Below are 26,629 nucleotides of genomic sequence, written 5' to 3' on the forward strand. Positions count from 1 at the left end.
AAGTAGAATTTTTTTCTTTTTTTTTTTGCCACCAGCATCTCAGAACAGCTGCTTGGGCAATTGCAAAATGCCAGTTGGAAACTCTCCATTGCTTTTTGAAAAATAAATATTAATTATCAACAAGATTATTCATATACCACCTGGATTGATCTAAATCGACAACCCTAATTGTCTAGCTTTTGAATATGTTCATTTAAAGCTCATCTGTGTAGATTATTTTTAAAAGAATTTAAAGTAAAACACTACTACTGCAAAGAAAATAAAATGAATTCACAAAGATTGGTTTGGGAAAACTGCTTGACTCTATACCACATTTAGCTGTTTATTTAGATGATTGCATTTTTTTTTTTTTTCCCCCTTTTTTTAAAGATGAGATGCGTTGTGTGCCATAAGCACAACCATATGTAATATCTGATGCAATGTCTAAATATCTTTCCCAAACAAAATTGATTAGACCAGAAGTTGAAAGCTCCAAAGAACCTTTAACTCTTTAACAGTGAAGAATGTAACATGTATATACACAACTGTTAATGTTTGGGGTCAGTAAGATTTTACTTCTTAATAGTGTTGCCAAGTCCGCGGTTTTCCCGTGTTTTTTTTGCTACTTTAACACTGTTGCTGGCGGTTGTTTTTTTATGTCCGTCGGTTGAAGCGACCCCAAATAACATGATATTCAGCACCTGGAATGCGAATATTTACCAAGGGAACCCTGCCAAAAATGCGGATCTTACCCCGGAACCTGATTTTTACCGGAGGACCCCCCTGAAACACGATTGGGCTAGTTTTTTGGACTAGTTTTGAGTAGCAATTGGGCACGTTTTGTTGTGAAAACCTGGCAACCCTGCTTCTTGAGCATCAGATCAGCATATTAAAATGATTTATTTTTATTAAAAGGATCATGTGACACTGATGACTGGAGTAATGATGCTGAAAATTCTGCTTTGCCATCACAGGAATAAATTAAAATCATATTTGAATAGAAAACAGCTATTTGACACTGTAATAATATTTCACAATATTGTAGTTTTTCCTGCATTTTTGATCAAATAAATGCAGTCTGGGGAAGCCTAAGAGACTTTATTTCAAAGACATTTAAAAATCTTTGCTACCCCAAAATTTTCGGTAGTGTATGTATGTATTGAAACTTGCATACTTTTTACATCAGGCATTTTATTAGTGTGAACTGAGTTCCTTGTATACTTGAGGATTGTCTTTTGAGCTCTTGAGCTTTTTTCTTGCCTAAGTGAACAAGTGAAAGAGTCCAACCATGCATGTGTAGCAGTGGCTGTAAATTATTCATAACTTCCTTGGCAGATAATAGAAAACCTAATATGTTGCATGCCTTTTCTCAGCAATACAGTTTTTTGAATCGCAGAAGTAGACCTTTTAATGGTTGCAGAAAAGCAGTGTGATGTTTTTGGTGAATTATTGTTGACCCACTTCAAGTCAGTCAATGGCTTGAGAATCTAGCCTCCTTTATATTTCTGAATATGAAAGTATTATTTGGAATTGTCTTTCTCTTTGCTGATGTGCTGTTACTCATGTAATGTTCCTGAAATTCCTGTAGTTCCTGTAGTGAACACACATACTGTATAAATGTACATCTTATAAGTCAATTTCCATAAATGTGTCTGCCAAATGCATGGATGTAAATGTAATCTGACCTTAGAACCTCTAACGTGTAGAGAAAAGGATGATCTGTAAGTGTGATGTGATTAAGTAGATCATTTAAAAAGCCTGTTACACACTCCCTCTGTCTCCCACAGTGCTCTTTGCCCCGCTCAAGAACACGTCAACACACAGGTCTTGTATTGCTTTCAGCCGACGTCGGACCTGTCTGTCTTGTCACTGATTTACAAAAGACATTGGTTGGCTTATTACTGGCTTAATGATTGTGCAATGTTTTATGACAGATTTGGACTTAAATAAGGAATATGAATCATTCCAAGGTCTTGAATGGGCTTGCACTTCATCAGCATGAGAAAGAATAAAGGAGCATTCTGGGTTCAAAGCTTAAACTCTATCGGTAGAAAATTATTTTGACTTGTTCCTCAGTTAGTAAAAAAAGGTTAATTGTAGAAACAGATATGCATATACAATGGAAGTCTATGGGACAAGACATCAGGAGAAATGTTAAAATATACTATAACCACAAGGGATAGTACACCCCAAAAATTAAAAACCTCATGTAATTTTGAGTAATGAGATCCTATGCTTCAAAATGTATTCTTTTGTGGAAAAAAAACTCATACAGGTTTGGAATGATATGAGAGTGAGTATAAATGATGACAGAATTTTCATTTTTGGGCGATCTATCCCTTTAAGAACTATATATATGTTAACGTGAGACTTTACTAACATTGTCTGCAAATTTAAATTGAAATCAAATTTAAATCATGCAAGGACACCAGAAAAGGACTGTTTATATGAGATACAAGTTCATCTGCTGTAGTCATACTACTAAAAAGGTCATTTAGACTACTTTTCAACTAAAATAATACTCATTTTAGTATATAATTAATATAAATGCTTGAAAATATATAAGAATGAGCACATATCTGCTTCTAAACCCACCAGAATGCTTTGTTCAGTAGACGTCCATTATAACTGCACTAACCGAAATCATGGTCTCTTGTAATTGACAGCCTGTCAGATGCTTTTGACAAAGTTTAGTTTGTTTTAAACATTTTCGCTATGTAATGGAAGTACCAACAGACTTTTTCTTCTCTAATGTGACAAGCATCTGAGTGAAATGGATTGGTGAAAAAGAAAAAAATGAAAGGCAGGCCTTGGTTCTGTCCATTAGGTGTTGACTGAACGAAGGCAGATCTTAATGCGAGCTTGAGGTCGATTGTAAGAAAGTGGTGGGGTTTAAGTGGACTAAATGATTGGAGAAGAAGATCAAGTTATGCCATTTTGATTAATTGTGAGCTCAAAACATTTTTAATAAATGATACATGCATGGAAGACTCATTCCATAAGACCAATTACATGTATTTGGAAAATAGATTGGGTGACTTTAATTTTTATTTCATGCCTACTTTAAAGAGTTAGTTCACCCAAAAATGAAAATTCTGTCATTAATTACTCACCCTCATGTCATTCCAAACCCGTAAGGCTTTAGTTCATCTTCGAAACACAAATTAAGATATTTTTGATGAAATCTGAGAGCTTTCTGTCCCTCCAAAGACAGCTACGCAACTGACATTTTGACGCTTCAAAAAGTTCATAAAGAGATCGTAAAACTGATCCATATGAATTAAGTGGTTTAGTCCAAATTTTCTGAAGAGACGCAATCACTTTAAATCATGAAAAGATTTAGTTTAGGCTTTTATTCACATATAAACATTGATCAGCAAACGTAAACAGAAGCTCAACCGAACCTTTGAGTGCGTGAGTAAATTATAGATTTTTTTCATTTTTCAGTGAACTAGCCCTTTAAATGGTGGTGCTGTTGGATAAGAAATGGCTTTTTGAATTTCTTTCTCCCTAACTGAATGGGATTTTTACAAAACTTGTATTTGTATTTTATAGTCTCAGTGACATGTTCTTCATTCTTAAAGCTGTGATTTATCTTTCATTTTGCAACATGGTGGAAGTTGGAATGGCTTAGAACAGTTGAGTCCAAGAAGACGGCAAATGAATATCACCGTGTTGAGTTGGTGGATTTGGCATCGTGGCTGTGCGTATGATAAATTCCAAATCTCACAGCTTGAAGGGTTGTTTCAAGAGATCAAAATAATTCTTTCTGAAAATGTGTTTGGATTTCTAATGCAGGTTGTGAAAAGACTTGCTCGCTTTGCTCAAAGGACGCAACAGTCCACCTGTTTGTCTGAACAAAGAACTGAAGGAATTAAAGATATGATGTGTTCTGGGTCCTACAGTGCGTTTCATTTTGCTGTTTTTACCTCTGGTGAGCAAAACCCCCTTTAATCTTAGCTCCAAAGGACTGCACTGACAGGCAGGTGTGGAGCGCTAGTCGCCATGTTTGATGTTGACACATAATCGCAAGATGAAGGGAGAAGGAAGCTTTTTCACTCACAAAGAGATCTCTCTCACTCCTTCACCTCTGTGGCCACACGTCTGCCCGTTACCGGCTCATTAGTGATCCTGTCTTCCTTTATAATGATAGAATAGGAGCAGGAGGGTAAAACCCTGTCTGTCGCACATGCCCTGGGTTGCAGTATGAGAGTCGTCAGTTCCACTGATCACAGTAGCGTCTAGAGTTGCTATTTTAGGAGGACTTCTAAATGTTCTGTAATTTAACAAAATAGGGTAATAATGTTGTAAACACACTGACCCAATTAGTGTTGAGGAGATGCATCTTTATGATTCAAAGATTCAAACCGAATCATTCATGGATGTAAGCTGATTGATAATGATGTGTTTTAAATAGCATTCTTCCATACTATTATTTTTGCAGTATGTAAAAATATGTACACAGCATGCAACATTAATTGGTGTTGATGAGATATGTGAAAATAAAGCCATAAAGATTCAGTATGAATCGGTACACAGTCTTGAGCTGATTCGTAATGCATTCAAAGTTGTGTAGTACTACACTACTAATACTTTGGTAGTATGTAAAACTATGTACATTGTGCACAGTATGCAACATTAATTAGTGTTTATGAGATGTATAAAATTACAAAGTCTTGAAGATTCAATATGCTCAAGCTCAAGGTATTTTCACGTTTTAATCTACAACATAAAATACATCAATAATACCCTAGTGTGAATTTTTTTTAATTTATTTTTTTTAAAGCTTTTACTTGAAAACTCTTCTAACTAAGACTTCTAAGGAAAATGTTTTTTTATATAAAGACTGAAAAAGTTATTGAAAGCATAATATTGGTGATGTTGAAGTCAGGCAACTGTGGTATAATTTGTTTATAGCCATTTATTCAAGTATTTAGCCTTCAAAATTCATAAAAGTTGTGCTCATTTGTAAAGAAACAAAATGTGTCACAAAGCTTATTTTCTGCAATAATCCAAAAGCCAATGGAACAATCTTATTGGGTTTTTGTCAAGAGAACCAGTGTGATGCTAACTTCTGAGTTGGCCTACAAAAATATGTCATCACTGCAGCATTAAAGTGCCCCTATTATGCTATTTTAAAGTTTCCTAATTTTGTTTTGGAGCTCTCCTAGGTTTACATGCATCCAAGGTCAAAAAACACTTTAATTTTCTCATAATATACATTGCACATCACCTCATTTCACAAAGAGTCTAAAAACGACTTATTCGAAGATTCAGTCTCTCTAAACCCCTCCTTCCAGAGAGCCGAATCTGTTCTGATTGGTCAAACACTTACAGCACGTGTCGGAAACGAAACGCCTATTACCATATCTGAATTTCAGTTTCGGAGGCTTCCTCAGCTCTTGTGTGATATGAGAAGTAATGATGGCATCGGTTTTTCTGTATCGATTCCAAGTCCTCATGCTTTTGTGGTGCATGCAAGTGGTTTGTTATGCACTTTGATCTTTAAAACTTTGCAGACCTTTTACATTCACAAACAGCTATATTACACACTGTATGAAAGGTAATATAATAGGGGACTTCAAACATGCAGTGTACAGTCATGTGGCGTCATTCTAGCATACTACTATTTACAATGTTTTTCGTAGCATACCAGTTTTACTAAACAGTGGGTGGTACACAGTATATAAGCAATACACTAGTATTCCTTTCCAAACAGCCTTGTTTAATCACCATGACAAAGGAAGTGATTAAGTATTGGGCATTTTACAAAATGATAGTCTCTTGGCAGTCCTTGTGTTTGTGGTTGACTACATGCTGTTGCCAATGGTGACAATATCAAATGAACTGGAATGAACTGAACACTTTCATTCCACAGCTGAACATGAAGTATGAGGAATGCTTTAGCCATGTAAATATAGCTTTGTATTTGATGCGGTTTCTCTTTCTGATTTTACCTCCTCCATTCTCTACCGTCTATGTCGTTCATGTTCTCTCTAACCTTCCCCCCACCCTTCTTCTGATTGGTCGAATTAACTCTGCAGCCTCCTGTTGTGAATAATTACTTTTGATCCAATGCGGATCTCTCTCTCTCTCTCTCTCTCTCTTGCTCCTCCGCAGTTTTCAGATTTCCCTTTTAAAATTTTCGTCACATCCCTATATCATACGCACATGTATACATACACATTCTATATGTTAAGGGCTCTTTCTGCTCTGTCGTTTTAGCAGGAATTATTATTGCAGACAATACCTCTCTGAGTTCTTGATTTGGTTGTTAAATTAATAGTTCATGCAAAAATGCTGTTGTAAGTCTCATGTTTTCCATGGAACGCAAAGTGAGACGTTATGCAGATTATTCACACTGTTCTTTTCTTTTCTATTAAAGTGCTGTCAAGCTCCAAAAAATGACCAAGAACACCATAAAAGTAGTCCATATGACTCATGTCATGTGCTAAATTCTTCTGGAGTCTTTTGAAGCCATAGGATAGCTTTGTGCGAGAAACATATTGATATAGCTCATAGCACTTATGTTAGCGTAGACACATGAAGATGTGTCGCACCAGTTCCAAGAACTTAAAACTGTGTTGAAACGGAGGTAGCGACAGATCTTTTCTTCTATATTGTAACATAAATCTAAGTGTAATGGATTACTGAAAAAGAAAAATTGTAGGCCAAGGACTTGGTTTTATCCATTGGTTGTTGATTGGGGTTTGAACAGACTAAATGATTGGAGAAGGCATACATCACCAGAGAAGTCTGTCGTTTTCACTGGAAGATCGAGTTATGACATTTTGATTAAACATTATGAGGTAAAAAAATATATGAATCATTCACAAGAAGATCTATAACATTCATTTACAAAATGATGGGGTCAATTTTAATCGAATTCTTTAAAGTCAGAAAGTTACCATTGTTTCTTACTCTATTCATGGAGACCAGAGCCATGTCGTTATTTTAATTTTAACCCGAAAACCCTTGCAGTCTGTATAATTCATAAACGCATCTTCATTCTTATTGAGTCTCTCCAACAGTGTGTAGCTTTAGCCATGTTAGCTGTGCAGCACGCTATCAAACTATCAGAATTGAATGTTAGCAAACATTCACAAAATGCATGCCATACCTACGTGATCTGATATGCTACATCACAAACAGTTTGTAATGATCCATTTTTGAGAGTTATATTTGCTGTGTTAGCTTCTCCTGTGTTATTTATGCCTCAGTGTATTGGAATCACGAGCTTGGGGGTGGGGAGCACAAGCTCATTTGCATTTAAAGGTACACACACCAAATTAGCACATTTTTTCTCCCACCCAAAAGTAGGCAGTTAAAACAGGGTATAATAAAAAAAATCCATGGGGTATTTTGAGCTGAAACTTCACAGACACATTCTGGGGACACCTGAGACTTACATCTTGTCAAAAGGGGCATAATAGGTCACTTTTTTTAAAAAATGAAGACGTGCACGGATAAGTCGTTTATAGTAAATACTGCAGTATTCCATAAAAGTATTAAGAATTGTCCATTTCGATTTCATGGTGACTTTAAATTTTGGTCTGTTTCTCACACAAAGCTATTATATGGCTTCTGAAGACTTGAACTACAGGGCACAAGCCATATGGACTACTTTTATAGCATTTTCATTATTCTTCCTTGTCATTTTTGGAGCTTTCATTTGTAATGGGGGGGAAACAGCATGAATATTCTGCCTAACATCTCCTTTTGTGTTTCAGGGTAGAAAGAAAGTCATATAAACCGTACTGGAATGACATAAGGCTTAGTAAATGATGACAGAATTTTCATTCCTGGGTGAGCTAACCATTTAAATGAGGGTAATAGTGATATTTTGTCTGCTCTTGCTCTTGCGCTGATCTCTGTTCTTCACTCCTGGATGTCTTCTGAAAGTGGCAGGCCACCTCTGGACAGTCTGACAGGCAGAGGAATCAGCATGTCCTGCACACTCTCCATGTCCTTAGTGGACCACATGCCTGCACTGCTCTGTTCCGCCTGGCTGACCTGTCAAAAATGTTCTAGTCACATGAGTGGGCTTCTACAGCATGGCTGCATGGAAATGACTTGGCACCTTTGCATTAATTTTTCATGGGCCTTGCCTTTAGATGTTCCCCTTCCTTTTGAATAATGCCTATTTCAAAGGCCCAGCCCTGCAGATCACCAGCGTCATCGCAGCCCTGTGGCCGAGGAGTTTAAATACAGGATGATGCTCCCATGCTGGCAATCAAACAACATGGAAGTTGCCCACCTGGAGCATTGGTGTCAAAGTGTATCGTTGTTCATGAGCGCTATAAATAGTTTTCCAATCAGGCTTGAGCCCCCCTCACCCCCTAGATGGAAATTGCTTTAAATGTGCTGCCGTATAGGTAAGTTACGTAGGTGGGGGAAGCTGAAGTGTCTTCGAAAATGCAAAGAACGTGTCGGCTGGGAACACTGGGAATTGAATTACAGGAAAGCATAATACAATCCTTGATATCTACCTACTCTGCCTAATGAAATCAGCAGATGAAAGCACAGCTGGACCTTCTTGCAGGATATTACTGTATGAGAAAGTGCTTAGCTGGCTGAGGGAGGGGGTGGAGAGCGCCAGCACCTTTGGGAACAGTACGTGCACATTCTCACACCAGTGCATGTTCTTTCCACTTCAAGAAAACTCTTTTTTTTATTGACAAAGGATGGGCTATTGGTGGGCAATGCAAAAATGTTAGACTTTAAGTTTGTAATTTACTTTAGTTCTCTTCTGTTCTTTTGGTATTGGCTACTAGTAGTGGGTTATGTAATTTATTATTAGTTATATATTATAATTTATACATGATCAGTCAAAAGTTTTAAATAAATTAAACATTTTTTAATGTCGTCTTATGCTCACCATGTAATTTATTTTATACAGAAAAAAACAGTAATATTGTGAAGTATTACAATTTTCTAATATATTTTAAAATGTCATTTATTTCTGTGATAGCAAAGCTGAATTTTCAGAGCACAGTCTTCAGTCACATGATGCTTCAGAAATCATTGTAATATGTTGATTTGGTGCTCAAGAAACATTTCTTATTATTATTATCAATGTTTTTAAAAGAAATGAATACTTTTATTCAGCAAGGACACATTAAATTAATCAAAAGTGACAGTAAGGACATTTATAATGTTACAAAAAAATCTATTTCAAATAAATACTGTTCTTTTGAACTTTCTATTCATCAAGGAATCCTAAAAAAATGTATCACAGTTTCCACAAACATTAATGACGGTTTTCAGCGTTAATAAGAACCATTGTTAATAATCGAGAACCAAAAAGAAGAAGAATTGAGCACCAAATCAGCATATTACAATGATTTCTGAAGGATCATGTGACACTGAAGACTGAAGTAATGGCTGTTGAAAATTCAACTTTGCCACCACAGGAATAAATTACATTTTAAAATATATAAAAACAGTTCTTTTGTAATAATATTTTACTATATTACTGTTTTTACCATATATACAAAAGAATGCATGAGAGACTTCAAAAACATTACAAATTTTAATTATTCCAATCCAAAGTTTTGACTGGTAATGTATTTTACAGGGGTTGATGTAATGGGTGGCGATGTTGTTGCTGACCATTTTTCATGCCATAAAAATTTAATTCCTTAGATGGCATCCTAGTAGCGCCACAGCTTTTGTTGATAGGTACACGTAAGGGTTAAATTGGCATTTTGGAGTAGGGGGAACCCCAACCCAAAAAGCGCATTTATATGTGCACTATATACACAAATTTAGTGAAAACGAACAGACAAGGGTATTTGGAACAGCAGGTATGATATTGCTTATTGTGTATTTGGTGTAATACTGTGGTGCAATACAGTAAATGTAATATTAAACCACAGGCTTTATGATATTTACTGCATCTCTCCGACAGCTCAGTTTTCTCTGTATCCTTTTGTCAGATGAGAGAGTCATATATCAAAGAGATAATGGAATGTGGCGTCTTGGGCGCACCACAATAAAGGAGCAATATCAACTTATGCAACTGACTTGTGCTTTTAAGACAATTATCTTTTTAGCTCCCTTAATTGCAGGTAAAACAGTCAGCGCTGAGCTGCCCATTATTTTGGCAGAGGAAAGCAGCTGACTGCTACATACACAGATCTTTTACGCACGGTTTCAGCTGCGCCACACAATGGCAAGTAGGAGGATGAGAGAGAACAAGAAAAAAAAATCTAATCTGAATCTTTCATCTTTATCTAACAGTAATGACCTAGCCACAAACTGAAACAATCTTCCTCTTGACTTCAAACGCACATTTGTCTTGCTGCACTAACATTTGTACCAGACAGATGACATAAAAGTGCTTTCTTCACCAGTTGTTTTTACATTATGTAATTGTGACTTCTGAAGAATCAATTTGCTTTTATTATGAAGGCTATGCAAGGTCTTATTTAGTTATTTATTTATTTATGAAGACCTCCTTACTGTTTAAAAAAAAAAAAAAAACGAATGGCGTTTACATGTGCGTTCCTCCGTTGTATGAATGACTCATATGATTCAGTTCTTTTTAAAACATACAGTAAAACCCTTGTAGTTTAACTGCCGAACGAATATGAATCTTGTGAGTCAGTTCTTTTTAGTAAGTCAAAAACATACAGCACAAAATGCGTCTGACTGCTGAATAAACATGATTCTTATGAGCCACTTCTTTTTAGCTAATTAATCACATGCAGCATAACCAGTCCATTCGATTCTAACTGTGAGACTTAAAGGGTTAGTTCAACCAAAAATGAAAATTCTGTCATTAATTACTCACCTTCATGTCGTTCCAAATCCTTAAGACCTTCGTTAACATAAATTAAGATATTTTTAATGAAATCCGTGATTTTTTTTGGCCCAGAAAGGTAGTAAAGATATCATTAAAATAGTCCATGTGACTACAGTGGTTCAACCTTAATGTTATGAAACGATAAGAATACTGTTTGTGCGCAAAAAACAAACAAAAATAACAACTTAATTCTCTGATTTTCTCTTAATTTCTTCTCTTCCATGTCAGTCTCCTACGCAGTTGACGTTGTAAACACAGTGCAGCACTTCCAGGTTCTACGTCAGAACGTCAACTCATTATTGGCCAGCTCCTGCATCAGTATTACATGCTTGCGTCGTGCTGCTCACATGAACAGCGTTGGCCAATACTGAGCCAGTGTTCTGATGTAGAACCTGGAAGCACTGCACTGTGTTTACTACGTAAACAGTGTAGGAGACTGACATGGAAGAGAAGAAGTTGTTGAATAAAGTAATTATTTTTGTTGTTTTTTTTTTTTCCACACAAGAAGTATTCTCGTCCCTTCAAAACATTAAGTTCGAACCACTGTAGTCACATGGACTATTTTAACGATGTGTTTACTACCTTTCTGGGCCTTGAAAGTGGTAATTGTGTTGCAGTTTATTGGAGGCCAAAAAAATCACGGACTTCATCAAAAATATCTTAATTTGTGTTCCCAAGATGAACGAAGGTCTTACGGGTTTGGAAAGACATGAGGGTGAGTAATTAATGACAGAAATTTAATTTTTGGGTGAACTAACCCTTTAAATCAGTGTAGATACTGACTAGTTGTTGACAACATAGTTAAATATGCACATTTTGTCAGTCATAAAAATCACATTGAATTATATAATATATATATATATATATATATATATATATATGTACGTGTTTGAAAGCTGTATATCAAAGTCACCAAATATAATTCCCCTCACAATCATAGTCAGTCTCTTGCATAATCATTAAATAAACAGCATTCATTCCACACCAGCCTTAGTGAGAGTATTTATATGTGTTTGTTTACATCCCCAGGCTGGCATGCTAGAGAACAGTCTGTTTACTTCTAATAAGCTTTCTGCGGCCATTCAACGCAGGCCGGGCTGTCCCTGGAGGTCCTGTCCCAAATCAGGCCCCCTGACCGGGAGAAGGATGCATGCAGGGCTGACACATGAGTGGTTGGCACATGCCAGGCTGCCTGCTGGGAATACCATCCCTCTCTGCACACAGCTCTCACGCCCTCATCATCCACTCACCCGCTCAGCCTGACCGCCTCCTCCCCTGTGCAGGCTTTTGTTGAGGAATTTTCTATTTCCTATAAAATAGTTGCCAGCTAATGGATTTTTCCTTTATTCATTGGACGTGCTGAGCGATGACTCTCTCGGCACTTCTTAAAGGTGATTTACAATTAAAGAGACTTGGGCTATTTTCTAATGATTCTTTAGCTGAGTGGGTTTTATTGCACTACTAAGCTGTGTTATTAACAAACTGCCGCTTCGGCCCGTCCCTGTGGGACATGCTGAAATGCTTTGTCCTTTTCTCTGCTAGTGAATAAGGCCTTTCTCTCACTTTGAGGCAGTCCAAAGCTTTTACAGTGTCACGAGAGAGGATCCTGAATAGCGCATGTGGCCGGCAAACTCGTGCCTATTTAGTGGAAAGCGTTCCTGCACAAACACATGCCATGAAAAGAACTCTTCGTATTAATCTAGGCATAAATAGATAGGCGCATTTCTTTTTTTCTTGCTTTCCCTCTCTTTCTCTGAATGCATAACATTGTTAGTTTGTTTCATATAGTCAGTTTATAGATGCTTTTTTTTAATGCAAGCGGGCCAATGACAAAATTGAATGAATTCATGACTTTATTCTATAAAACTATTATTTAGTTTGAATTAATTTTTAGTACATTAAAATAATGAATAGGCCTATTATCTTATGTTTTGATATCTTAAACCCCCAAAATGTCAGGTGGCTCAACCCACACAAATGAACAGACTAAGAAAACTATTTAAAATGGTGTTTTAATAGCAAGAAATTCAAAATAAAATACTGTGGCATAATTTTATTTTTTAAAACCTTTCATATAAACAAATTTTATAAATCTCAGTAGTTTTAAAGCTTTAAAAATAAAAAAAATATGAATATTTAAGAAAATTAATAATATCACATTACAACTAAAATTACAGTACTAATATTTATAGCTCTCTTAACTTCTGCATTTTCAAACGTTAAACCATCAAGCTTTCATTTTGGCAGAAAACTGCAAGGAGCCCTAAAGCTTTGTTGACAACAGTTTATAAGTGCTTCTCATTATGCTCTAAGACACTGAAAACTGTGGAAGCTTGTTTCTGCCATGAAATAAAAAATTTAATTCTGACTTTACATCTCACAATTCTGACTTTTTTCTCAGAATTGTAATATAAAGTCAGAATTGCGTGAGATAGTCAGAATTGCGTGATATAAAGTCAGAATTGCGTGATATAAAGTCAAAATTATGTGATGTAAAGTCAGAATTGCGTGATATAAAGTCAGAATTACGAGTTATAAAGTCAGAATTGTGATATAAAGACAATTGCATGATATAAAGACAGAATTACGAGATATAAAGTCAAAATTGTGTGATATAAAGTCAGAATTTTGTGATATAAAGTCAGAATTGCGTGATATAAAGTCAGAATTGTGTGATGTAAAATCAGAATTTTGTGATATAAAGTCAGAATTTTGTGATATAAAGACAGAATTGCATGATATAAAGTCAGAATTGCGTTATATAAAGCCAGAATTGCATGATATAAAGTCAGAATTGCGAGTTATAAAGTCAGAATTTTGTGATATAAAGTCAGAATTGCGTGATATAAAGTCAGAATTGTGTGATGTAAAATCAGAATTTTGTGATATAAAGTTAGAATTGCAAGATATAAACTTTGAATTGTGTGTTACAATGTCCATTGTGAGGAAAAAAGAGTTTAAATCTCGCAATTCTATGAAAAAAAGTCAGAATTGTGAGATGCAAACTCGCAATAGCGATAAAAAAGTCAGAATTGTGAGATAAAAAGTCACAATTACCATTTTTATTTTTTAATTTAGTGGCAGAAACAAGCTTCCATAGAAAACACCAGATCATGAGCTACTCGCGTATAAAATAACATAGTGCCACACTTCACTCTGACAAACACAGCGCATATATTTATTTATTTAACTGCAGCCTTTGCGATTTGATATCACGATTTCGGTTTTATTTAGATTAATTGTGCAGCCCAACCGGAGACTCTTAAAAGCGTCTAGCAGCGCTTATGATTTCATTCACTCTCACTTACAGGCAACACGTAATATAATATTTACAGTAATTAACGCATCATTCCAAGACGTAGAATGTTTTTCTAGCTAGTATTGAGCTGAAACAGTAGTGGCTACCATTGCTATACTACTGACATGTTTGTATGGTAAACCGGTTATCATGTACTAGGTAAAATGCCTTTTACATTAAAACCATGAGTCTGTATGTGACTGAGTGTCTGTATCAGGCGTCAGATGCCCCTACTTTATTAAATGGATGCAATTCACTGTGTAACATAAGAAGCTAAAGTGTTCTGAAAGTGTTATGGATCGATTTTTCTCTCATTTGAATGCCGTTTTCTCAGACAGAGCTGCTTACGAAGGCTTTCCATGAGTCCACCCATGTTTTTTCTTTGGATTATGCTAACAAGCACATTTCCTCAATTGAGTGGATGCTATCTCAGTCTTTAACCGCCATCATTCCATCTATATGTTCGACTACAGTCAACCGCTGGACTTTTCCAAAAGACCAGCTGATCTCGTTCTTGAGGAGGTGGACATATGGGAACCTATTGACCAGCTTAATGGCAGCGCATTAAAAGCATCCTGGATGACATGGCCTCTCCAACACACAAGTGCCTTGTCTCCCCTTTAAGCCCTGTAATGGATAAGAGCTTGGCCAGAGTCTCATGTCAGCAATATGATTGCCTACTATTTCCTCCTTGCACAAAGAGATAGACTCACCTCCAGACAAAGTGCTCTTAACGTCCATATAGGCCGAAGCTTCTCCATGCATCACTGTGATGCAAACTAACATTGGAGAAATCCTATCTGTGCCATCCATTTTTGCATGACAGCAGATAGTTAAGGGCCAGACGTACAGTGCAAGTTGTCGCCGTTTTCTTCCCATGCGTAGGTTTGTCTCGCCTTTTTTGTCTGATTATGATGTGTTGGCAGCGCTGCAGACACGCAGCCAGTATAATCAGCTAAAACAATGGGCTGTAATAGCTGAGAGCGTAGCCGCTCCTCTCATCAGCTCTCATTATAAACACAGACGCTGTGTTGCTATCGCTAGTCGACACAGGCGTGGATCAAAGTGCATGCCTGATCGCAGAGAGCTATCGAACAAGCCGTGTTTTGCGGTAAATGAGGACATCGTGCTCTGAAAGTTTATTGTGGTATAGATGTATGGGGGCTATCAGCAGCACTTGTGGTCTGTTTTGATGGTCAAAGATGAGAGTGTCTGGTTGACCAGTGATGTATTCTCTATCCCCTATATGACCGGACCATGCATAAGAGTCATGCAAAATGCTAAAATCCATATCTCATTTCTTTCATAAAATATGTGTAGAGAATGCTAGTTAAATGTTGTTCAGGGATCTTGAGTATTTTGCCGTTTATAAAAATACGTCAATGCAAATGCTTCTATTCAAGCTTGATTTCAAACACAGAAATGCACATACACATTGTGCTTTCAATATTGCCCCAAGAAATACCTACTGCGTCTGCCAGTTTCTCTTTCAGGTCAGCTGTCATCATGGTGAAGTAACAGTTTGAAGAGAATGTTGCACTAATTTGATGAAAAATTGTAATGTAAAATTGGAACTTCAAATAACTGTTTTCTATTTGAAAATATATTTAAAATGTAATATATTCCTGTGATGGCAAAACTGAATTTTTATCATCATTACTCCATTTTTTGGTCTCACATGATCCTTTAGGAATCATTGCTGATTTGGTGTTCAAGAAACTTTTCTTGTTATTATACAGTTACAGTTATACAGTATTTAATATTTTTCTGGAAATTGTGATTCTTTGATAATTAGAAAGAACAGCATTTATGAAATAGAAATTATGAATGTCTTTACTGTCATTTTTGATCAATTTGTTGCATCCTTGCTGATTAAAAATAAATTTTTTAAAAATCTTACGGACCCCAGACTTTTGTAGTGTATTTTTAAATTCTTTCTCGTCCTGAAAAACAGCAAAAATCATGTGAATTGACTATTTTTTTTCTTTTAAAAAAAGATTCCTACAAAATCTCTACAATATTTTCCCCCCAAAACACCCTCTTATAAAAAAAAAAAAACAGGAAAGAAAACCACACTTGTCAAGCCATGTTTGCGGTCTTTAAATGTGTGCAGTGGGACATTTTTTTTCTTTGTTTCGTAGAGTATTTGCTGTACCAGCCTGAAAAAAGAGGGTCCGATTTGAAAAAGCAATGTAATATTATTGACATTTTTGGAGATTTTGGTCCTTCCCCATTCAAGTTGACAGGAGCTGTACTCAAATAATTGGAAGAAGATGCCCAAGAGAGGCCAAGATGGTCGCCAAGTGGACTGATCTGCTTTTAAAGGATTAGTTCACTTTCAAATGAAAATTACCCCAAGCTTTACTAGGTGTATACTATAGGTGTTTACTAGCCATCCTAGGTGTATAAGACTTTCTTCTTTCTGATGAACACAATCTGAGATATTTTAATAAATATCCTGATGCAGCCGAGCTTTATAATGGCAGTGAGCGGGATCAACGTGTATGAATCTCAAGAAAGTGCATCCATCCATCATAAACGTACTCCACACGGCTCCGGGGGGTTAATAAAGGCCTTCTGAAGTGAAGTGATGCGTTTGTGTAAAAAAAAATATAATAATAAAAAAATCAGTATTTAACAAATTATGAAATAAAATATCTAGCTTCCACCAGACCGCCTTCCGTATTCAACTTAACAAAGGAAGTGTAAAACTCTCGCAGTTCAAAAAGCTTACGCTACGTCCTACGCCTTCCATATTCAACTTACGGACATAGCTTAACTGACGCGATGCCAGTTCCGTTTTTTCCGTAAGTTGAATACAAAAGGCGGTCTGGTGGAAGCTAGATATTTTACTGGATGGAGGCACTTTCTTCAGCTTCATACTCGTTTGTACCGCTCACTGCCATGATAAAGCTCGGATGCGTCAGGATATTTAATAATATTTCTCCGATTGTGTTCATCAGAAAGAAGAAAGTCATATACACCTAGGATGGCTTGAGGGTGAGTAAAGCTTGGGCTAATTTTCATTTGAAAGTGAACTAATCCTTTAAATGTTTTGTATCTACTGGAACAGGCAGATACAATGAAAGATGACGAGAGGAATGAACGATCATCGTGATTTTGCCAAGTAAGACATGTTCCTGGATCAACATATTTTGTTGATCCTATAACAACATTCTTGACCAAAAATTTTGCCCTATCCCTACCCCTAAACCTAACCCTACCCATAACTTATCCCTAAAATCAGAGGGAAATGATAGCTAATAGCACCTAACCCTGGTTGTAAGCTTAAACTTGACAGACTGTCCCTTGTCCCATTAACTTGTCCCTCAAATCTGATTGGTTGATTGGAATGCTGTTCCAGGACCAACAAAGATGTTGAACCAGGACCGTTGTACTTGGTGAAATCACATCCAATTGAACATGTAGGAATGTATCTAAATTCATATACAGAATGAAGAAACCGTAATATAAGACCTTTAAGAAATTTACTAGCATCACAATTACATTGCAGCTATGCGAGGGTGCAGCAGTTTTCCTCTCTTAAAAGCCTCATCCAAAAATGTCGTAATGGGTCTCATCATTTTACTGTCAATCCTCCATTAGCCCAACATTCTCAGTTCCTTCTTCTGTCGTTTTTGTATTCTTTCCCAGGTCGTCATTCTTCTTTCTCATGCTGTGCCTACTCTCCTCTTTTCCTCCTCATCCTCCTTTCCTTTCAATCCCTCTTCCATTCCTCCCCCCTCCCGCAAGCTGTCAGTGATTGCCGCGTCTGCAGTGTCTCCTGAGTCATCAGCAGTGCTGGTGTAATGGTGTGGAACTAGCCAAGGTGAATGGTTATTACTTATTGAGCTCTTGATTGCCGGGCAGAGACTAGCACCCATTTATTAGCACTTGAACAGCATGGGCCCAGAGTAAACCGACTTTCTCCTGTTGTTGGAATGTGTTTAATTTTAGTAGTGAAACTGTGGCAGTACCTGTGTGTAAACATGTTAAAACATTTATAAACCTGGTGGGAAATCTGACATTTCTTGTAACCAGTAATGTGTATTTATAAGGAAAGAATCAGTCTAACTAGCTAAAATTCAGCTTTGCCATCACAGGAATACATTACATTTTAATATATATTAAAATAGCAAAAAAGAGTTATTTTGAATTTTGATATTTCACAATATTACTGTTTTTACTTTATTCTAAAACATTAAGAAATCTCACCGGTAGTGTATTTGGCCGCAAACCAATCAAATATCACTTTATGTACTTTTTTGAAGAGGTTAAGACAGATGCGACAGGCCAACTATTCACAGAGCATCTACCTCCAGGCAGCACAAAAGCTTGTTTGTGGGGAGCACAAACTGAATAGGATTCAAGTTGTCTTGATAGAATCTAGGAGATATATTTGGCTTCATAGATGGCTAATTGCACCAGTGCACCGCGTCCTTTCAGAACCCTTTTCTTTGCAGCCATTGACGAAGCAGGCTCCGCAGGGCCACATTATTGTGAGGTTCCTTCTAAACAAGAGAGCAAGACCCCCCAGTCCCTTTCCCCTCACAGCACACATACACACACACACACCTCATTTTTCACAACCCCTTAACTCAACTGATGTTGACCACTCTCGCTTTTGTTAAGGGTGCATTTGGCCCCCTTCCGATCTTGGTGTTGTGGCTCTTAATGGGTTTCCCTGTGCATTGATCGGAGTCAAGTCCACAGGGAGGCCGCTAGACCACAGAGGGACCAAAGGGCAAGGCCTGAGGGAGCCGGAGGGACCCTTAACAAGAGGCACAGCAGTAACAGTCTGAACTCCTGTGGCACCATCACTGCTGCATCTCGCCTATCACTCAAGGGCTTGTCAATCAAAAACATCCAGAATAATAGCTGCTGACCGGACATCAGGCAGACCAAGCGCCATTTGATAAATAAATTGTCATGATTACATGAAAAATCAAATCACTCCAGACCCAACCCGAGAAAATGTGCTTTATTTAAATGACAATAGAAGGACAGAGTCTTACAGAGATGCATCTTAAATATACGTTACTCATGGCCAGCCAGTATTATGTTGTAGCATGTATACGATTCTCAGCAATTAAAACATTTTCCTGCTTGCCTATATTTTCACTGGCCCCAACACAAAACTGTTTTATTTAATTTTATTATTTTATTTTATTTATTTTGCATGACATTTACATGCATCATTATAAATTTCCAATCATAAATATGTCATGTTTACACTTTTTAAATGTAAAACTATTTTAAATTAACCACTTTATTTTAAATAATAATAATAATAATAAAAATAATAATTATTATTTCCACTATTATTATTATTTTATTTCACACATGTTCATACATACAGTGCTCAGCATAAATGAGTACACCCACTTTGAAAAGTAACATTTTAAACAATATCTCAATGAACACAAAAACAATTTCCAAAATGCTGACAAGACTAAGTTTAATATAACATCTGTTTAGCTTATAACATGAAAGTAAGGTTAATAATATAACATAGATTACACATTTTTCAGTTTTACTTAAATTAGGGTGATGCAAAAATGAGTACACCACACAACAAAAACTACTACATCTAGTACTTTGTGTGGCCTCCATGATTTTTAATGACAGCACCAAGTCTTCTAGGCATGGAATGAACAAGTTGGCGACATTTTGCAACATCTATCTCTTTCCATTCTTCAAGAATGAGCTCTTTTAGAGACTGGATGCTGGATGGAGAGTGATGCTCAACTTGTCTCTTCAGAATTCCCCATAGGTGTTCGATTGGGTTCAGATCAGGAGACAATGAATCACTTTCACCCTGTTCTTCTTCAGAAATCCAACAGTGGCCTTAGATGTGTGTTTAGGATCATTATCATGTTGGAAAAGTGCACGACGACCAAGGGCATGGAGTGATGGTAACATCTTCTCTTCAGTATAGAGCAGTACATCTGTGAATTCATGATGCCATCAATGAAATGCAGCTCCCCGACACCAGCAGCACTCATGCAGCCCCACATAAGGACACTGCCACCACCATGTTTCACTGTAGGCACCATGCATGTTTCTTTGTATTCCTCACCTTTGTGACACCATACAGTTTTGAAGCCATCAGTTCCAAAAACATTTATCTTGGTCTCATCAATCCAGAGTATAGCGTCCCAGTAGTCTTCATCTTTGTCAGCATGGGCCCTGGCGAACTCTATGCGGGCTTTTTTTGTGCCTGGGCTTTAGGAGAGGCTTCTTTCGTGGACGGCACCCATGCATGCCATTCCTCTGCAGTGTACGCCGTATTGTGTCACGGGAAATAGTCACCCCAGTTTGGCTTCCTACTTCTTTAGATAACTGCAGTGAACTTGCATGCCGATTTTCTTCAACCCTTCTCATCAGAAGACGCTCCTGTCGAGGTGTTAACCTCTGTGGATGACCTGGATGTCTCTGTGAGATGGTTGCAGTTCCACTTTTTTAAATTTTTGTACCACTTTTGCTACAGTATTCTGACTGATAAGTAAAGGTTTGCTCATCTTCTTGTAGCCTTCACCTTTCTGGTGTAAAGAAATTATTTTCTTTCTCAGGTCTTGTGACATTTCTCTTCCACGTGGTGCCATTGCTGACAGCATGAAATGGGAAGGGGTTTTAACACCCTTTTATAGTCAACTGTCTGCTGGACACCTGTGTAATGAATAATTAGACTCACCTGTGGTTGAATTCTTGTTAAATTAGACATTTGTAGTCTAAAATTTAGCTTTGCTCCAGAGACTTTCAGTGGGGTGTACTCATTTTTGCATCACCCAATTTGAGTAAAACTGAAAATTTTGTTCTCTAAGTTATATTATTAACCTTACTTTCATGTTATAAGTTAAACAGATGTTATATAAAACTTAGTCTTGTCAACATTTTGGAAATTGTTTTTGTGTTCATTGAGATATTGTTTAAAATGTTACTTTTCAAAGGGGGTGTACTCATTTACGCTGAGCACTGTATTTCTTTAAATATTTTAATACTATTGCACATTATACATCTTTATTTCTTACTTTGCAAGGCATAAAATGATCAAATCAAATACATGATCAAAGGTAGTCAGCCTTCCTTTTTGTTGAATCCTGTGTATGTACGTCTCTGTGTGATGAATGTTAATTTCTATTCAAGAAAGGAAAGGAGACCAAAAATGCTTTATTTATGGTGTATTGCATTTATCAGTCTGGTTTGTTTTCATAATTGCCAGGCATGCTCAGGGTCAGATTAATTTGTGGAAGCTCTTTTCTCACAGTATTAGTTTGCTATAATAGAACAATTGAGTTTAACCACCTATGCAGTTGAAGCAGCACTTTAATGAGTAGTCTGTCAAAGAATACAAACCCATAGTGCCCGTTTCTGGAGACTCATGACCTTGAGAGAAAGATTGTTTGAGAAGAAGCTGTTAAGCTCTTGTTGGAGTTTGAAATTACACTTTTAGGGAAAAAAGAAAAAGATTGGGTCCTCTATCGACGTGGACAGGGGTCTTCTTATGGGGGCTGGAGGTTTCAAGGTTGTGTGACTTCTCATCACATTCAATAAGCACATAATCTATTCCATGAGTTTTAAAACTCTATATTTTCTAAAAGAACTTGACTTCTGTAATATGTTTTTGAACCCTCCAGTGTATAAGTTATTGCTGGGAAATTGTGTATAGTTTGGAGACATATACAGGGCAATAAATCAAGCATAGACCAATAATACCCCACTAGAAATGGCAGCACTATAGTGTTGGCTTGAAGTTCAGTCTTGTTTGATATTATGTCTATGTTTTTTGTTTGTTTGTTTGTTTTCCACCATTGTTGCCTTTAACTGTTTACCTTGCTCTTCAAATCATTAGAAATCCATCCACATGAGCATAGGGAGTTAATAAGTTGTGCAGCTTGTATCCAGATCGTTCTGTTCTTATTGGTAGGTGTGTCCTATTCTGTTAACATTTATTAAATTTAGCTTTTATTTACTTTTATCTCACGGCTTTCTGGAATACTTGATTTTGATTGGTCAGACGCTGCATTCAGCGGTCAGAAGGTGCATTCATGTCATGTCGGAATTATTGTAATTACGAGATTCTGACTTGTAATTACAACTTGAAATCTTTGTACCACGTGACCACTGTACCACATGACCGCTGCAGATTCATTTTACCATTGATAGCAAAGATTTTATATACAGAAAGATGGTGCACTCCTATTAGTATGAATGGGAGAAAGTGCAATGCAATGCATGAAGGCGGAATAAGTCCCGCCTTCAAAGTAAAAGAGCCAATTTCTGATTGGTAAAGTCATCGCGCCACTGTTAGAAGCCTCGGTTCCTATAGACCTTATGCGCCAGAGAAACGTGCGCACAGCCATCTTGAGAATTTTGTCTTTGAATTTCCATTTTCACCATAGCCCTGTATGTTTCAATGGCATCACTGTCAAAGAATAATTAGCTAATTAGATAATAAGTGGATTTACTTATTGCAGAGTTAACAAAAGTTATCATGAGTATTATGTTTAAAGCACGTCTTAACAAATGTCAGTAGACCGGGAAGATTTTAAAACAAACAGTTCATCCATAAATACGTAAGATCGCTGTGGAAATACAAACCGGAAGTCAAAAGACAACGAGCGCAGCACTGAAAAGGGGCAGGGCTACATAAGGTCTATAGAAACAGTCAGTGTTCTGAGACGAGCGCTTGGGACTGCATATGCGCATTTGCTTGGTCCAGCCTGAAAATTTTTTTTGTCATGATTTTATATTTTATAAACAAAATTTATGAGATAGTTGTTGTCAGATTTCATTGGTGATTTCAAACATGAAATTTAATTGTAAGCTTGGTGTAAAGTTTAAAAAAAAATTGATGTTTCCCCATTCAAAGAGATAGGAGCTGCACTTGCATGCCCGAGAGGCGTTTCAAAGATGGCCGCCGAGTGAAATGACTTGTTTTAAAGTTGATAGTGTTGCATTAGAAATGCATAATTCCAAGTCTGAGGATGTGAAAAGCTCAGAGTAGAATGTAACAGGTCTCGTAATTACAATAGTGTAGTGATGTATGAAGCACCACTCACACAGAATTCACTTTCCAAACAGCGGAATTCACATGACCAACCTGACTGTTGCGCAATCTGTGTGGGGAAATCTTTCACCCTCATGCGAAATTCCCAATCGTGTGGATTCCTATTGAAATAAAATTGTATACACAAAAATTCCCGAGTGAAAATCTTTAATGCACCTTGACCCCATGATGGATTCATGCTCTCTTGTTTCATGGAAACACAACTAAAATCATCTTGCATCATAGTTATTGATTGTAACAAAAATGAACTCATGGAAAATATATTTAGAATGAAAAATATGAATGTTTCCATATATGTTTTTGGCCATTTTTAACTAAAACTAACAAACAATATTTATGTAAATATATTTTAATGTCTATATTAGCATACTTGAAATATTTTAAAGTATATAAACCTATCTATATATATTCCCTCATATTTACATTCAGAGTGATATCATTGAACCAGAATATTATAGAAAGTTAAGCAGTGGGTTCTTTTGGGGCCAGTAAGCAACCATCAAGAACACCCTAGCAACTGCACTGATATGTAAACAAATGAGAAATGAATAATTCTTGCAAAAGCTCCATCATGCTCAATCTCAGTTCTAATAATCTAAGGCCCGTCAGTGGAGATCAATCTAGCATTTGTCTATTCTGAATTAAGACAAGCCCTGATGACTCTCCTGAGTGCTAGGTTCCTGCCCAAATGTTTTGTGGTGTTTGACCACATTCTCATTTCCTATCATGGCCCCTGCTGAGGAATCAATGCAGCACAATCCCATAGAGCCTCATCTGTTTAGATGCTTGATGCCGACAAACTGGCCATCCTGATGACGTATTTTAATGGCTCATTCAGTACTTATCTAACAATCCACTCTTCTTGTCATTTCAGGATATTCTCAAACTCGTAATTAGCTGTTGGGCCAATACATTTATATATAGAGTGAGCGTGCGTGTTGAATCTGAAATGTAACATTGAATAAATCTGCATGAGCATGTTTTTAATTGTTGTCACTCTGCATGTGAAAGGATAATTGTGGCTCTATAGTTTGTCATCTCCATTAGCGGTCCATTAGTTTATAACAGTGGAACGTGTGTGCATATATCACAGACTGTGTGTGCAAGGGCACAAGTGCAAGGTGACTAGCTTTCCAGAAGGGCTTTTTTAATCGAAAACAAGTAATTAACTTCCTACAGCAAACCACTTTGAAGCTCTGTTCATAGAATAGAACCAAAAGATATAAGATAAGATACAAAACAGAGGGAAACAATTGATAAGGAACTACTTAATTCAAAACCTATTGGTATTAAAAGTGTAAATACTGTATATCAAGAGTCTAGACAGAACATGCAGATGAAGAAGAACCCTGCAAAATCAGGATGGAGACCATTTTAAAAATGTGTTTGAATTGAAAGGCTCAAGGCGTATAAAACCCACACAGAATTGAACTGGAAGAGGATCGAGTGGCTGCCTTATTTTCACACTAGCGAATGAAAGCCTCCTATGCTATTACAAGGAGTATCTCCAATGCTTTCTGAAGTACCGCAGGAATGTTTCTAAGTTTTATATTGTTTGTCCACTCACAACTCATTCCATTTCTTCTTGAGATCCTTTCTGAATGGCTTCTGTGCTAATCTGTTTACAGAAGCCTGGCTGAAGAAGAACTGTAGCCAAGCTAATTTCACCTAATTTCTCTTAGCGTTTACCTGCTGTTTGTGTTTGCCACTCACAAGTCTCCGGCGTAGCACTCTCAGATCGTAATGGCTGTTCCCTGCATCAAGGCGCTCTCACTTCGCTAAGATAATTGCTATTATGGCTCACAATAGCCGTAATGGTGCTAACGGTCGTTGTGAAGAAATGATGCAGCTGATGACGGCCACTGGGTCTGTTATTAAAAAGAAAGGAGGCTGCTCCAATCAGCCGCAGACCGCCATTAGCCTAGCATGCCCATTCATCACTGTCACTCTGAATAGAGGCAGTCAGATGGGGCGGAATGGGGGTGGAAGGGGATGGAGAAAGCCGCTGGAAGGGGGGAGGGGCAAGGCGAGGCACGCGCTACCCAAGTCGCCGGGTCTGTCGTCTGGCTGCGTGTGCACTCTGACTCCCAGGCCTCATGGGCCTGCTAATCTGCGGGCACGGAGGAAGCCATTGGAAGGGGGAGGAGAGGTGCATGGCTGAGATAGCATATCGCCTTGCACACACAGCACTCGCTATAGCCTGATCCCCTCTGCACAACCATTTCCAATCGCTTTTCACAGGCTCTCTTCACCACAGAATGGGGGGAAACAAAAGCGCTGAGAGCTGCACTGTCTGGTCCATTTTTACATTCTCCTTTTGACACACACACACACGTCTCCACAAGACTGATCTTTGAAGTTGCTTGAGCAAGCATTATTCAGTATTTCAAATCCATCCTTCATCATCCTAGTTCTTTTTCAGTTTTTGTCTTCTGAAGTCATGTCATATTCATTACATTTAGTCTATTTTACTGTAACTGTACTGGCAAATGATATTAGTAAATAAAAATGTGTCCAGACTTTACCGGTCCTTACTTAAATCGAATTTTCACAGAAAATATAAATGAAAGATATGTTTTTCTTAATGTTTTTGAAAGTCTCTTATGCGCATTGAGCATTTATTTGATCACAAATGCAGTGAAAACTGTAATTTTTTAAAATATTATTACATTTTAAAATAGATCTTTTCTGTTATGTATTTTAAAATATATATTTTTTTCCTGTGATGACAAAGCTTAATTTTCAGCATCATTACTCCAGTCACATGATCCTTCAGAAATGATTCTAATATGCTGATTTGCTTAAGAAGCATATCTTATTATTATCAATTTTGGAAACATTTTTTTTTTTTTTTTTTTTATATATTAGTGTCATGACATAATGCTAAAGGGGACCTATTATGCCCCTTTTCACAAGATGTAATATAAGTCTCCAGAATGTGTTCATGAAGTTTCAGCTCAAAATACCCCACAGATAATTTATTATAGCTTTTCAAATTTGCCCCTATTTGGGTGTGACTAAAACATGCCATTTGTGTGTATCCCTTTAAATGCAAATAAGCTGCTGCTCCCGACCCCCTTTCCGGAAAAGGGCGGAGCTTTAACAGCTCATGCTTCGGGTTGTTCAACAACAACAAAAATGGAGAATCTCACGCAGCCAAAATGACGATTGTCAGTAACGGTGTTCAGCCTTACATTATTCAAACCGGAGTCGGACACTGATGGAGAGACTCAGGAAGAAGTTACAACTTATAGAATGCAACTGGACGTTTCTGAACGGTTAGTGGATAAATGTATGTAAGTGTATGGATAAATGTATGTGAGTTGATTCAACTCATCGACTAGCATGTGCCATCATATTAATCTTTTGTGCAAATCCAGTGTTGAATTGACCCTCGTTTGTGAAGCAGTCCGGCGTAAAATGACGGCATGGTAACAAAACTCTACAACAACTCTTCCTCTTCTCTAAAGCAGCC

General features: G+C 37.1%; 1 protein-coding gene across 2 annotated transcripts in view; it reads left to right on the forward strand.

Moving 5' to 3' along the window:
* msraa (methionine sulfoxide reductase Aa) overlaps nt 1-26,629 on the forward strand; it is a 76,946-nt gene that overhangs the window by 6,645 nt on the left and 43,672 nt on the right. The gene's annotated exons all lie outside the window — the stretch shown is intronic.

The sequence above is a fragment of the Ctenopharyngodon idella genome, chromosome 20 (genome assembly GCF_019924925.1).
Source record: "Ctenopharyngodon idella isolate HZGC_01 chromosome 20, HZGC01, whole genome shotgun sequence".
Classification (NCBI taxonomy): Eukaryota; Metazoa; Chordata; class Actinopteri; order Cypriniformes; family Xenocyprididae; genus Ctenopharyngodon; species Ctenopharyngodon idella.